Consider the following 16,240-nt stretch of genomic DNA (forward strand, 5'->3'; position numbering starts at 1 on the left):
TCTGTTTCTACGTGATTTTGCCTAGCATCCTGGAAAATCACTGCAATGCCCTTTCATCATTTAGGTCTTCCCAGAAGGGGAAGCAAGGTTTAGCTCTTGCCCTGTGTACAGCCCCCCCTCACTCCATTTCCCTCACAAATGTTAATGTGTATGTTCTGCTGATGTGCAATGACTGTTCTTCCCATGCCTTGCTGAGAGAGCATGGGTGGAAGGAAGGATTCTGTGCAGAAAAGCAAAAGCTCAGCCTTTGTGCCACATTTTTGGAGGATGCTTCAGAATTAAGTTTGGCAAGGAAGTCAACACGGCATAAATAGCCAGGCAAGAGACTAAGACTGGGCAATATTTTCATTCCTGCTAAAGAGGACTTAGCAGATTAAAAGATCATTAATCTTTTTTTTGCAAGATGACCTGTCAGCAATTCCTGAAATTACAGGTGACACTAACATTTCCTTTAATGGAAGGAAAGCATTCAAAAGTACCCCAGCAGGGCTGAAATTCTGGAAAGGTCACTGAAGTCTTGAGCAAGGTAAATTTACACCTTATCCAGGGCTGGAGACTACTTTAAAAGCCTTAGGCTTTAGGGGTAAAATAATCAGACCAGTTCTCTACACACAGCTGCCCAGCACCTCTGGGAGAACTCCATGTTACAGTAACCTCCTGCAACAGAGGGCAAGACTTGGTGAGTCAGGGCAAATCAGACATGCTGCCCTAATTAACATAAGTAAATTAACATAAGTAAACTGGATTTAGTTCAAGAGAAAAAAAAAAAAAATCCCTATCTTTCATTCTGCAAGGAATGACCTTACCAAAAGGAATATCCAAGAGGCTGGAAGCATTTCTGCCTGAATACCCACACCTATTTCCCATCAGTCAGGAAAGTTCCTGGGGCATTTTCTCTCCAGACACGTACTGCTTTACCAACACAAACACCAACTAGAGACCTGAGGGAAGAGCCAACTGGTTCAGGGCATGATGGTTTATCTTGCAGTTACACTGCTTGCACAAAGCAGAGTTCACAAGAAAAAGCCACGTCATTGTACGTGACTTCGGAAATAAAAAATAAATGCTAAAAAAACCCAAAAGCTCAGCTGAGAGACTCCAAGAGTATTCTTTAAAAATGGCAAAGTTCACTGTCTTTTTCTACAGAAATCCAAGCCTCAAGACAGTTTAGATACCAGAGCCTCAAAATTGGTCAAACACCTCAAGTAGCTGCTTAGTAATCCCCATTGTTTAGGTCAGATTCCAGGTCGCTTACATAGGAACCAGCCAGCTTGTTTTCCAGCAAGAAGGCAAAAAAACAGAGGACAACGTGAAAACTCTGATGGCAGTTCCATGAAGAAGAATTATTAGGATATATTCCCTTAAAAACAATTACAGGACACTAGTCAAGTCCACTTATTACTTAAAAAATTTCAGGAAGATCATCTATGCAGGCTATTTGTTATATACATGCTGCAACGAAGGAAAAGCAGGATTTAAAAATGCCCAACATTTCTGTACCTTGGGATTTCAGAACTTAGTTATTCCAGAAATAAACTTTTTATGAATGACAGTGCTTCATTTAAGAGTATTCTTACTCTTGGAAGCTCAGCCTAAGGCAGCAGAGAAGAAAAGCTCAATTTTGAAAAAAATGCAAACACTTAAATAATAACTTCTAAAGTTAAATGATACACATCTCAAGTGCAACACCTGACTGGACAGAGTTATTTGTTGAGTATATTCCTTTAAAACTCAGGTGAAGGGAAGGAAAAAAACAAACCCACAACTCTCCTGCGTTTCATTCTTACTTGGATCTTTGACAATTCTTTCCATTTCCTCTACCAGGCTGCAGTGTGCAGGCCTGCCAAACCCTCTAGGAACACCCTTGAAGAAGCCTCCTTGGTACTGGGAGGGAACTGCTGCTGAAATGCTCTGGGACTTACATTCCACACGTTAGATTTACACTGCAAAGATCTCAATCCAAATCCTCTGGTTACAAGGAGGATGTCATCCAGCTTCTAAATATTTCTGGGCCAACACCCTTTAAGGATTTTATTAAAACAACAAGAGTTTGGTTCTTACATATCGTTATCTACACCTTCTTCCTTGCTGTGAAATAGGGATGGCTTAAAAAAAATACAAATTAATAGGGAGAATATTGCACTAAATCTTTATTTCAGAATTTATGTTTGACTTTTTGAGGAAGAGAGAAGCACGCAAAGCTGCCTGATGCTGCTCTCAGATGACAGCCCTTCTGCATCACAGTCATGCCGTGGTTCCACACAAAAAAGCAACCACAATAATGGCTAAAAATGCAAGGAGCTGGTGAAATTAACAGCTGGCTTCTGTGCTGGTAACCTGTGTCAAAAATAGAACCAACTTAGATACTTAAAGGAAATGTTTGCCCAACTTTCATCTTTTTAAATTCCTTTTCAATTCTTTTTCAGAGCAAGTTATTCCAAAGGCTCTTTCTTTTTTTCTGGGTTTCCTGGCATTTCAGTGCCAACTAATGCCAGGCAGCACGCACGGGGATCTGTGAAGGGACTGCACACAGAAGGTGCCTTTCATCTTCTCATACTCATCATGTCTGCACAGTGTGACTCAACGTGACAACTTCATTGTGCTGCTTTTGGACTCTCCACTCCCAACAGGAGCTCTGGTCACCGTCTGCAGCGAGGGGACAATTGCGCTGCACTTCCTCTGGTCTGTTTGGTCATAACATTACAAGCATGACAGAGTAGTTCAGAGCGACTCAAGGAAATTTGTCAGGGCTTTCTAGCAAAAGCAGTCATGACCAGACTTCTGAGGTGGAGATTTGTCAGCCTCTTAAATGCTGTGAGTAAAATTTTTATGGAAATATAAAAAGGCTCTTTGCCAAGCTGGAGTCTGACTAAGTCATAGAAACTTACGTATGTTTTACACAAAAGCAAGCAGACATCCCTACTGCATAAATTATATTATTGAGAGGACAGACCAAGTGGTGAGTTTATACTGTGAAAGATACCTTTGCATGTTTCATAGATTAATATTTTTATAATCAACGGAGGCTTTGGAGACCAGCTAAAACCCCACCCGATTAATTCATAAGCAAGAAGTTGTATCAAACCTTACTGTAAAAGCTGATCTACCACTACTAGATGTTAGCTACACCAATAATAATGAAAAGCAAACAGAAAGAGCAAGCTAACAAAAAAGCAGTAACTCCTAGCCACCCAGACCTTAAATGCTGCCCCCAGGAAAGCAATACAAACAAACTCATTCACTCAGAAGCCACAAAGGATGACTCAAAAAGTAAACAAGTCAGGAAGAAACCCCACATTTGCCTATTTCCCTGTTAAAACAGCTTTGCAAAACTGGGGACATAAGTGGGACTTTCATGCTCTTCTCTGAGGTACAGGAGATTGGTCAGCCAGCGAAAGTTCAGCTCATCTGTGACTCCTTTCTTACCAAACTGTCTAAGCTTCAAATTGAACTCTTTCTTAGGACACCAGGGGTTGCTGCCTCCCCTGCCAACTCACACTCCCAACACCTTAAACGACCAATCGATGGGCCAGCTCTGTGCTGAAAGGGGCCACGTTCAAGCACTTTTCAACACGACTTTTTGTTCAGAAACTGAAGCAGCACTGCCCCACAACCAAACACATATTCTGCTCCAGCATGCCAAAGATTCAGGGTCAAATGCATCATCTGAACAACGCAGAGAACAGGCTGGACACTGCTTTTGAGCTGATCACAGCCAGACCTATGTAAAACAGTCATTCTGAAGAGAAGTAGGAAGTGGAGGAGAAGCCAGGCTTGGCTCATACGATTGTCCTTAGGTGGCATTCACTGGTGGAAAAAAGAGAAAGTTTTACAAGCAACAAAACCTGTTTTCCTTCCACTTTAGCCATATCGAGCCCAACCCCCAAACAACTCACATCTTAATTTTTTTTTTTTAAACAAAAATACCTAATAAAAGTCACCATAATTACAGTGGCCATTTTTTCACAACACAGTGGATTTGGCAGGTGAGAAAGCCTAAGGTGAGACTATGAGCCATGGTTGCAGGTTTCTATACAGAATTTTGATTCAGCTTTGACCTAGTGACCAGGAAGAAGCTATTTAATCTCTCTATACCAAAAACACCCTTATAAAAATTAAACCTATATTCCCTAGGCCACAGGACCTCATCAAATTAATAAAACTGAGATTCCTGGAAAAAGGGAATTAAGTATAAAAAGCAAAATAGTACTTGGAATTATGTCGTAGTTAAATGAAACCAGTCACTTAACAGGAAGGTCTGTGTGAGCACGTGCTACTGAGAGTGGAAAACACCAGAGACATGCAAGATGTTGGCAGATTTTGCAATTAGAAAAAAACCTGGGTTTCATGACTGTCAGCACAGACATTACACCAACTTCCTACAGGAACCTTACACTGCTTGTTAAAAAAAAAATTAAATAAGATATGAGTCTGCAAGAATCAACACTGAACAAACACACAAGCTGTAATAAACTGGCTCTACCAAAAGCTGGGACTTAATCCTTAGCACCTTTCTATTATGTGTTGCTCACCAGCCACGTCCTTGCTTCATAGTTGCTGGGGTCTGGCTACATGAAAAAAAGAAGTATTTTTCCACAAAAGAACAGTCCATGAACACTGTGGTTGTGAAAACTCAGTAGATTCATGCCCTTATCAAAAGCTATTGGGCTGTTGCACTTAGTGCTAAGGTTAGAAACTCATTATCAATTCTCTTTGGATTAGGAGAAAAAAGCCTTCAAGCCAAACAGCATTACAATGGTTAGTTTCACATGTTTTAGAAAGGGCCCAGGTCAAGTTTATAATTATTATTCCAGATGTTCATCTAGGCAAGCATCCATATTTATGAAACTTAAGAATCAAAGCGTCTCAAAAGTGCATTATCTTTTACAATTCTCCATTATGGATTATTTTTAAAAGATGGCACACAAGAGAAAAATTCTTACTGGTTACATTCCACAGCCACCTTCTCCCTGGAATTGTGTCATTCCATGTCTTCTTTCCAACAGGAATGAAGGTGAGGTAGCAGCTGCTGATTTTGCATAGAGTTGGGTGTTTGCATGCAGAGTACAAAGGCAGGTTTGTGTGACAGGGGATGTAAAGTCATGGCTCAGGCCACAGGGAGCTTCTCCCTGGTTGGTACAATTGCCCACGAATGGTGGTTGTTCTCCCACTGGTGTTACACAGGGCTTGAAACAGATGAATCCTCTGCTTGGGAGTATTTCAGCTCCAGCTGACCATGCAGAAAGTCAATAAGCCCCATTTATAGTCTATACCCTGGAGACACAGAGATGGTAATAGGGAAAGAAGGGGGGAAAAAAGATTAAAAACCACAAACCCCTCCCCCCTTTAACCTACAAGGCTTTCCATAAGCCAGATTTTTGTATAAAACAGCCAATGTGATGGACCAGAGGGGATGAGGCAGCCCATATAAATGCACTCCCCATGTTTCTCACCCCAGCATCCCCATCCACCCCAACATTCCACTTCTCTTGCTCATCATGCACAACTTCTAAACTGCAGTCCTGTGGGGGCTGTGACTGCCACTTACCACAACAAATACAGACTGCTACAGATCATACTAGAGCCTCTGTGTGCATGCAAATAAATATATCACTTTATAATCACTGCAAATATGAAAGGATCATTTATTATGAAAGAGCACATTCCTACAGATCTTGGCTAAACACACTGCTATAACCATCTGATAACACCAGTAGGAAAAGAAATAAAAGTCTTACTGATTTATGCTGAGATCATGCTAAGGAGACTTTTAGATAAATATCAAAGATGAGTCAGTTCAATGGCTTTACTATCAGATAACCACGAAAAACACAAAAGGGACTGAGTCAATTCACATATATTTTTGAACTTGTGTATGTGGAAGCTTCTGATGCTGCATTTTCTGTCTCCTTCCTAAATCTGGAGGCTGGACCAATGGAGAGACAACGATTCTTGTTCTTACTTTCTATTTTGAAAAACCTACTTTCAGCATTCCAAGGTGGTACAAACTAACAATGAGCAACAATTAATTTAGCACTTAAGCCTGTGTCTGCCAAGTCTGCTATGAGCAGACAAAAAGAACCAGCAGTAGGATGCTCCATGACCAGTGCCAGGGCTCTCCTGAAAGGAGCTTGCTTCTCAAGACTTAAAGTGGTTGCAACTAGAGCTGTGCAAGCTGCCCATGAAACTGCTGCCCTCAGAGACACAGAGGTAGGATTCACCTCACTTAACCTCCAATGTCTAACGTGTGTTCATCTGTGCTTAGCTAGCAGAGAGAGAGGAACTCCTAGCACATAGCACAGGTGGCCTGCTGGGCACCTGCTTTAAGATCCTGTTAATTTTATCCTGGTAGTGTCTGTTTTTCCTCCAGGGATGACTTGAAGAGTCTGGGCAACTCACTCACACACGGGCTCCTACAACATCTGCATTTGTCACTCCAGATCCCAAAAGCTTCTGTCACTACACATGCTTAGTCTCTGAAGCCCCAGCACACAGCAAAAGCATGAGCTGAGATGGAGAATTACCTTATTTTTTTATAGAAATAATCTCATTTCAACTTGAAGAACTAACTGATCTTTCTAAGGTAAATCCACCAATTCTCTCTTGCAGTATTGCCACAATATTTTCCATTTTAAAAAAATGAGACTAAAGTTTAAATATTCATTGGTTACTTTTACTTTTCCCACAATCTGTTTATTAAAAAAATCAGTTCTTTGGAGCTCCTTAGTGCTTTGTGGACCACTTTCATGTGTCCCAAAGCCCACCTCCTGTCCCTGCACCATGGGCTGAGTAATGCTACTCCAGACATTGACACACAGGCTACTGGAAATTGGAACAGTCAGGAAATTCGTATCATTTCTGAGGTAAACAGCAACTGAAAGCCCTCAGGAAAGTCTGAATACCAGAGTGTTGTTTTTTTTAATTTAATAAAAACAAACCCCAAAAAAGAGAGAGTTCTTTTGAAAGTATTCTGTTACTACATCACATTATTGTAACCTAGGGCAGTAATGAGATCATTTCCATTACTAAGACAGGTTCTGGGATTTGTTTTTCAGACTAGTGAAAAAGACACAGTTATATCACCCAGGCACGGCACACACACGAGGCAGATCCCCTCCCAGGAAGGTGACAGCCAGTTCTGCTGCCACTGCCCCTGGAGTCCAAGATTGAGCCTTCCACAGACTACATGGAGCTTCTGTTACAAAGAGGCACATGAAACTCTTAACAGACCAGTTGTAAACTCAGCCTAAGAACGTGTCTCATGACTGGTCCACCAGGCTTTAGCTGGGAGCTGAAACACCAGCTGAATGAGAGCTGGAGGAAAGCAACTTATTTTATTGCTTAAACCGTCTCTGGATTGTAAGTCACAGATAATTTGGTCATGTACGTGTCTTTAGAGCAGCCACTGAAACTTGGGCTTCCAGATTCAGTCCCTTGGTATTGTGAGCAAAACATGGCAAGGAGGAGAGCAGAGGTCACCCAAAACATCAGTGGAGCCTCCTCAAGGGCTGCGCATTAATATCTCTGAAGGAAACAGTTGGGTCACTCCATGCTCGTTGTTTTTCCCCTCTGTATGACTAAAAACTATGAACTGAAGTTGTCAAGACAAAACCAGATGGGTTGAAACATCTCCTACTCTGGCTATTTTAGGCCAACCGACAAAAGAAATTTGTTCAGTGCCATGGAAATTCAAGAAAGGCACTTGATGATAACTGTGTTCAATAGACTACATGCAAGCTAGGATGAAATTAAGTACAATCTCAGTGAAGCACAAGAATTGGATTTTTTGCCTTCTTTATTTTCGGCCAACTCTTCTAAGAAAAACGAAGTCATAAACACCACTTGGCGCCAAGAGTCAAACTGGTATTTTTCCAGTGCAGATTAACTGGCCATGTACGTGGATATTATTAAATTATGTGACTCAAGCATAAAGAACTACTTCAGTTTCTCTTTTGTTACATATTCCTGCCCTACTAGAACAAGAGGGTGCAGAAAATTGGTGATCAAGGGACAAGGTGGGCATTGCAAGACACAACAATGGCAGAGGAGCCATAACTCTACACTGATATTTAAAACCCTCCCCCTAACAGAAAGAACATAAAATAAGCACATCAGTTTTAGGTTCACATTTCTCTCTGAAAGTCTTAGTATTCCCAACGACTCTTGGAAACCACAGAGAACCATCCTATGGATCAACTGTTTCATTGCAACCTGGTCGGGTGGGAGATGCCCATGCAGGAGGGTTGGAACTAGATGATCTTCAAGGTCCTTTCCAGCCCAAACCACGCTATGATTCTGTGATTACTGTGCAGACCATCTTCCTGCCAAGCACAGTGTCCACTGCACATCACTGTGATCCCTTGGGATCAGATCTTTCTCTAGTCTCAGAGTCTGAATGGGAAGCTGCACTCTCCACAGCTCAGGTAGCCTAAGGGATTCTCCCCAAAGGTGTGAATGACACAAGGATGAATGACCCCCTCTCCAGGGGTCACAGAGCCAGCAGATGCCGGACCCTCAGCAGCTCCAGTTAGGCCATGGGATGGATTTGGTGATCTCAGAGGCCTTTTCCAGCCTCGGTACTTCTGCGGTGCTGTGCCTCGGAACCAGCGCTGAGCACCGAGGGGAAGCACCGGGACCAGCCTGGGGACCAGCCTGGGGACCAGCCTGGGGACCAGCCTGGGGACCAGCCTGGGGACCAGCCTCAGCGCCGGGGCAGCAGCTGCTGCAGACCATGAAGCAGGACTGCCCAGAGACCAACCACCAGCACCAGCAGCTGGCTCCTGTCAGCGAGATTCCTGACAAGGAGGCACAGTCACCCCCTGAAAGCAAGGGACGAGGGTCTAGGATGCCAGCAGGTACCTGCTAAAAGTCTGGCAAAAGGGCTCTCGCACACATTTGTTTCGTGTTCGTCCCTACACAAAAGCTGCTGCCACGGAGTTTGTGAAACCTTCCCTTGCCAGACGCGGCTTCACTTCCCCACACGTTTCAAGCCGGATTGCCTCACCCCACGTTCCGTGCACGGCCGAGCGCACGAGATGGCAGCGCCGGCGGCCAGAGCTGCCAGGACCAGTCCCGGGAACGCGGGGCCGAGGCAACAAGCCCGGGCCCGCCAGCCCGGGGCGCGGGACGCGGCGTTTCCCCCTCCCGCGCTGCCCCCGCAGCCCCTCCCCGCGGGCCGGGCCTCCTCCCGCCGCGGCTCTTTCACCTCACGGCAGCGCCGGGCCGGGCCGCGGGGCCGGGCAGGTGCCTGAGGCGGCCGCGGGGAGATGGGACGAGCCCGGCGCTGCAGCCCGGGGGGCTCCTCCGCACCCTCCCAGCGCCGCAGCCCGCGCCCTGCCTGCCCGCGGGGCACCCCCCGCCCAGCCCAGCCCGGCCCGGCCCAGCCCAGCCCGGCCCGGCCCAGCCCGGCCCGGCCCGGCCCGCCTCCCCTCCCGCCCCGCGCAGCAGCCCCCGCGCTTACGGTGGCCGGGGGTCCGGCGGGCTCGGCCGTCCCTCGGGGCCGGGGCTCGGTCCCGCTCCCCATCGCGGGCACCCGGCGCTTCCCAGCGGGGCGGGGGAGGCGCCCGCGGCCGCCGCCTCCTTAAGGAGGCGTGAGGAGCCGGCGGTGGGCAGGGCGGCCCGGGGCGGGCAGGGCGGCCGGGGACCTGCCGGGGCCCCGGGGAGGGCAGCCGGGCCCCGGGGAGACCTGCCGGGGTCCCGGGCGGGAGCGCAGCCTCAAGCGCGGCCTCCCCGCGCTGCCCGCCGGGCGCGGGGCTCGCCCCGGGGCTGTGTCCGCGGCTGCCGCGCCCTCCGTGCGAGGCAGAGGCGGCAGCTCTGCCCGCCGAACGCCGCGTTCGCCACCATCTCACGGCTGCCAGGTGAGGCTCCCCCTCCCTCCCGCGGGCCTGGGTGACCACGAAAGGCATCGAAGCGGGCGGCTGGCTGGATCGGTGCCCCCGTGCACACCGGGGTGCCCGGAGGGGTAACTCGGGGGGGCTGCCGGGGACATCTCTGCGCCTCGGCCCGCCCAGAAACCCTCCAGCTCCGAGACAAGGAAGTCTCTGCAGCAGAGAATCTGCCTTTCGGGGTAGTTTTTTTACCACCCTGAGGCTCAGGAAGGCGAAGCCGCTGAGCTGATGCACACACAAGTCATTCCTTCTCCCTGTCAGGCTAGTGCTGCCCTCACACCGCAGGGTGACCCAGGGTGTCAGTCATCACAAGTATTATAAAACACACTGAAGTATATTTACACATTGAAGTACTGTATTATTTGCTGCATCAACACCCCAAAAATATTTACCGCCTGGGTCTGTGAACTTCAGCATGAGTGAGGTCTCGAGGTAAGAGATCACAGAGGCCAGCTCTGCTCCAGACACGCCAAAAGACGAGACCGAGTTTCACTTTGATGTTGACATCAAGCTCTTTCCAAATAGCCAGTTCTATGATTTTATGGATTTGCTGGGGCTTTGCACATAGTCAGTGTCTCAACAGGAGACGCTATTTTTATGTGTCCACAAAAAAAAAACAACAAAGATAAAGGGGGGGGGGAAAAATGGCGGAAATGACTCAACAAGGACCTCCTCAAAGCATGGAAAACCAAAGGGTACACTTGCACGGGTGAGAGATAAAGGAGTGGCATTCACATTCTGTTAACCAGGTTCCCTGATGTGCAGTAAACTGGTAGCCACAATTAGAGGACAGCGAGCCACTCCTTGGTGCACAGCAACGCAAGCCAGAAACCTCATTTTCTCCATTGTCTTCCTGGCCTCCTGCTATGATGCACTGCACCAGCTGAGCAACTCTGGCCATTACTTTTAACCTAGTTTTCTGTCTCGTCTTGTAAGGAAAACAGGCATGGTAGGAAAGTGCTGTCCTATAAGTGCTGTCACAAAGAAGGGCAAGTTTATGTTTAGAAAGCAAACCCAGGACTGCCAGCTCAGAAAGCACTTATTTGATGTGGACAACCTCCTCACCCATTTCATTGTGCCTATTTGAGGGAACATTAACCAGAAACAATGCAGCAAAACCACACTGGTGTCATTATTCAGGTCCCTTTGACTTCCACGTCAACTACTGTCTGAGGATTACCATCAATTTGTCCTTTGGCAGGAAAGGACTCTCTAAAATGTGTCAGAAGAGCTCAGTAATGGTCTTGAGACATGTAGAAATGACAAAAGGCATGAATATGATTGCTCTTAGCAATTCTTCCCTTCGGCTGGTGATTGACTAGCAAGGCTGAGGGTATGGCCAGCTTTCCTGTGCTTGAAATCCCCCACATTTTCTTGTTCTGTTGTGCCCAAGACATGTGCCACATCCTGCTGGGTGCTGGAGAAGCAGGGCTTCCAGAAGCTGCCTGTCTCAGAGGTGAGGAGAAGCCCCCACTACTCCAGCACAGGTATGAGCCGTGTTCCCAGGGATCTAGTTGCTCCACTTTCTCCCAGGCATCTCTACCCTGGCTCTGTCCTGCCCCAGCCAGATACAAACTTCCGTGGAAGCACATGTTGCTCCCAGCTTGACTTGCTGTCCCTGAACAGTGCCAAGGAAGGGCTGGTTATCTGCAACCCAGGGCTTCACCTCCAACTCTGTTCCTCAGAAGTTTGCATTTATGCAAAACACGATTCCCAGGGTAGGGCTCTTTCCATGTGGTTTTACTGATAACAAATTCAAAAATAAACACAAGGCCCAACAAATAGGGGAACTCCAGTATTTCCATCAAAACTCTCAGACTTAATTCTGAGTAGCAAAACTCTGATTCCTCCCTGTCCAAGGAAACAGCGCAGACCTGTGATAAGGAGCTGACTAAGCAGCCAGCAGAAATTCCTCTTCCTGTCTTTTGACGCAAGAAGGAATGAAAAGCTTTCTTTTACATTCTGCTATTTCACATAGTATTATGAAAGTTATTTTTGGTCTTCATCCTACCCAAGAAAATTAGGGGTAGGGTTTCATGATTCTTTTCTTCCCTGTGACAAAGCCAGCTGAGCAGCTGCCTTCCCCTGTCTCTCCCCCTCACCCTGGAGGTCCTTACCCGCCTCACCCCTGTAGGGTTCTGTGGGGTGCCTCGTCACCTGGTCCCTGAATGATACAGGCTAAGAAACCTCCTCCCATTCTCCTTTATTGCTTTATTTCAGACCATTTCAAGCCACTGAGCACTTCCTGCTGCCACCTTTCCTTCTGCAGACCCTCCCAGTGGGAGATGTCACTTCTGCCCTCCCCTGCTGGACATGTGCTGGACAGATTCTTCCATCTGCTCTGTGCGTGTTGGGAGCCCCCAGGCCAGGAGCTGCCCCCTCAGCTTCTCTCCCTGACAGCGGCTGCTCCACAATGGAAACAAGCCCTGAACTGTGGTGAGGCAATTAGAGGGTGTGGGAAATGGCATCATGAAGCACGAAGCAGACCAAGGTCTCTTCTGAAGCAGACATGGCAAGGAAGCTATGACAAATTACAGGGGCTCTTTCCGTGTGCTGCTCCAGGGGGTCAAGTTGAGACACAACTGCAGGCAAACCAGGGAAAAGCCAGACTGGGCAGATCAAGGCAAACAAACTAAGTACACAAAACCAGGTATTTAAGACAAACCCACTATTTTCCTCCAGTCATCTTGAAGCACAGACACTTGGAGATGTATCAGAGCAAAAAAAATCACTATCTGATCAGCCTTACAAGCCCCAGGACTCCTTCTGCTCCACATCCCTGAGGCCTCTGTGAGGCCTGAGACATTTGCTCTTGTCAAGATAAAATACTACTCTTTCTGTGGGAAGAATAATTTCATCCATTGTATGTAACACCACAGAGGGGAAAACTGGAAATCTTGCTTTTAAGGTTGCATCTAGTGAAAAAGCCATTTGCTTATCAATTGCATGACCTGAAATGGTCCAGCCAGGTCCCTGCCTGAGGCTGGGTTTCCAGCTAGCACCAGCTATCCTGTGCCTCTTGTGACTGATTTTTGGCAAAAGAAAGGCACCCTTGATTGCCAGTTTGCTCCTCTAAGACAATTTATCAGACATACCAGTACAGGAGAAAGCTGAAAGTTCCCCTAATCTGTTTTCCCCCTGCACTTACTCCCCCACATCACTTGCAAACATTTCCCTTATCACTAAAAAAACCCTGATCATTCTGGAGGACTTTCCACTGTGAAGGAGGAAAATTGGCCCTGGATGGAATGCTGCTCAGGTGTCTGATTCCCTGGCAGACCCCCTTCCTTCTGTCCCTCCTTCCACCTACTTGGTGGTTTTCTGGGGTTGTGGCCAAGTCACCCAGGGCAGTTATGGAAACAAACACAAAGGGCTAAAATAGCAGCAGGTTTCAGACACAATCCTGCCATCCTGAAATATCTTCTTAGAGCCTGAAGTACAGCACATCGGGTGAAACCTCCACATCAAGGGGGAAGCTGGTCTCTGTAATTGCCTGCTGTTGTATCTGTAACGTCTGGCCTCGCAGAATCACCAGATGGTGGGATGACTGTGGCTGCTGGGGACCTCAGCAGGTTTCTAGTCCAACCTTCTGCTCAAAGCAGAGGCAGCTCTAGCACAAAGTGACACATCCCTTGGATTCCCCCAAACCAGCAGGACCCCACCCCACAGCCCCTTTGTGAGCCACCAGCTCAGCTGGAGTGATCTCACAGCAGCAGCTGATGTTCCAAGGGAGTTTTAAATTATCTGAAACTCGCACATGGTACAGCCAGCTCCTTTGCCACGTGCTTGACAGGCAAATCATGTGACTTTTCAATTAGCTGGAATAATTACACACAAAGGCTGGTCTTATTTACACTAGGACCACTTAAAAGCATTCACTTTAAAGGAGATGAATGCAAGACCCAATATTTTATTAAATTGTGCCTTGGAGTACCATTTACATTAGAGAGGTAAATAAAGTTGCCTCAGTTTAAACAAAAATCAGTCACAAAAAAACTCAATAGGCAAAAAAAAAAAATCATTTTAACAAGATGAATGGTATGGAGTTCAATTTTCTGAAGATCTGTTGCCCTCCCTGTAATTTCCCACCTTCTTTCTTGCCCAGTATCTCATCTTTGACTGTGACCAGAAGTGGGATTTAAGGGAAAACTGTAGGAGCCAGAAAGGGTTTAACGTGCTGAAGGATTCATGTTTATCAGGCAATTTAATTTACATGTTCTGCCTTCCATGTTCTTTGCCAGAGAGCTGAATGGGATGACATGTGTCACTCAAAGCATGGGCTAGCTGTGATTCATACAGTAACCATGGTTTTGCTTGTTTCTCTTTACTTCCTATTTTTAACTGCAGTCCTCATTACACAGAATAATTCTGTTAGTGGCAAAGCTGGTTCCTTCACTATTAAACCTTTTATTTATTTCTTTTCCATTAATTAATATATTAAACAGCACAGGCTCCAGCAAGTGATTCCACTGGTTATCAATTTCAGTTATGAAACCTGAGCACTCCTTCCTAGCCTTTTTCCCCTCTTTTAACCTGTGATTAATCCATCAGAGGACTGGGGATGTATAATACCTACAAAAAGGTACTGACCTTCTCTTTCAAAGATTCCAGTTTATCAACTGGGATCACCTAAAGGTGATCCACATCTTCAAAGTGGATTTGTGGGGCACGATTCCCCCTTGAAAAAAGTAGGTTGTTATCACATACTTACAGGTATAAATATTGCCTGGGAAGAAGTAAGAACTCACTGGTCCAGAAGTCTCAGCTCTGCCCTACAACCATCATTAAACAATCACAGCACACCAGCTACTGGCCTCTCAGTGCCCCTCAACCAAGTGTCAGGATGCTTACATCAGCATTAGCACTTCAAAATATTGCTACATGAGCTGCTTGTGTTATCCATCTGTCCCAAAATCCTTAAATACTAAGACTTTCCCTCCAACCCCATCCCACAGAGGATGGCTCTACTGTGGGGATGTTCCTTCTGCTGTATGAAGGATGGATGCCTTAAATGTATTTAAATTCCTTACCATTTGCTGTCATCCTTGAGTGCTCCTGTTGCACCTTGCATGCATCTAAAGGAGCAGAAAAAGAGAGTGTAAACAGAAAACTAGATGAAATTTAGTTTGGAATTCAAACTAAAGATCAGCAACTAGTGAAAACTTCCTGATCTGAAACAACTGCATCAAGACAGAAATAAAAAGAAGTTAAGCTGACCTCACAAAAAAAAACAAACAGTGTGGTTAAAAATATTCAATAGTGTGGTTAAAAATAAAAATGTAACAACATTCATCAGTGCAAAGCAGAGAAGTACACATTGGGGCTGTGCTCTGTGCATCACAGCCATAAGAAAAATATGAATATGGGGCATTCAGGGACTTCGTGTCCCATCCTTTACGGTCACGTTCCTTCTGACAAACCTTTTTCATGGCAGTTGTTCCAAGGAAGAAAATGCTTCTGCTCTTGGGAATAAGTATTTGCTGGGTTCCTTGCTTATTCTATTCTTGGAAGTGTTTTGTGTGCAAGGAGACTTAGGGAAAAATGCCATAATTAAAAAAAAAATAAATCTGGAATCTTTAGAAATAAGCTTCTGCCATCGTGGAGGAGCTTGAACTCTTGTTGTGCGTGAGTGTCCTGGACAGGGCTGAGGCTTCAGCCCAGGAAATGGTGTTTTCACAAGAAAGCTGGAAGGAACCCATAGTTCATATTTGAGAGACACTTCTCAGTAGATAAAATACTTCTGTTAAATAGCTGAAGGTAGTGTTTGCCCTTTTGAGAATTAGTGCATAATGAACATTCTCTGGACACACACCATGGGTCACTGGTTTCTTTGTATATTTCATTCAGGTTCTTCTAAGGCATCACTGCAGTTAAAGGGTAACTTGCACATTTCCTCTCCTAAATGAGTGTGTTTCTGTTATAATGGCCTTGGTTGTTTTCTGGGGTTTTCTGGTGATGTCAAATATTCTCATTATGCTCTTTACGACAAAATTTCCACTACTGGAACCTATCACTGTAAGCAAATCTCCAGTGTCTCCTTTTGGCATTACTTTTTCCTCTGAAGGATTTGCTAAGCATTCCTTCTTTTGCAGTAAAGAAGTTTGTTCCAGTCAAACATTTAAAATACTCCAGAAATCCTTCCTATTCAGATTAATAAATTCTGGTTGTAGAGCAACTGTTTGCTCAGGCAGCTAAAAAAAAGTGACAATAAGAAGGTTAAGCTTTTTTTCAGCTGCATCCCCTTCCATGAACACTTCCACTGCAGTCTCCTCTGCTGTCTTTGGTACTTAAGCCCAAATTTCCAATTTATCCCACATGCTAGAACAATATGATATTTTTTTTTCACACTGCTC

General features: G+C 45.8%; 1 protein-coding gene across 2 annotated transcripts in view; it reads right to left on the minus strand.

The window, feature by feature from the left end:
* The window catches only part of PLA2G4A (phospholipase A2 group IVA), a 76,367-nt gene extending 61,418 nt beyond the window's left edge, over positions 1–14,949 (minus strand). The window contains exon 1 of one of the 2 annotated variants that reach the window (XM_051625428.1): positions 14,918–14,949. The gene's annotated coding sequence lies outside the window, so the exon portion shown is untranslated. Of the gene's footprint in view, positions 1–9,460; positions 9,549–14,917 lie in introns of those variants that run through there. The other variant, XM_051625430.1, reaches the window with a different exon arrangement.
* Positions 14,950–16,240: the final 1,291 nt, after the last annotated feature.

The sequence above is a fragment of the Apus apus genome, chromosome 7 (genome assembly GCF_020740795.1).
Source record: "Apus apus isolate bApuApu2 chromosome 7, bApuApu2.pri.cur, whole genome shotgun sequence".
Lineage (NCBI taxonomy): Eukaryota > Metazoa > Chordata > Aves > Apodiformes > Apodidae > Apus > Apus apus.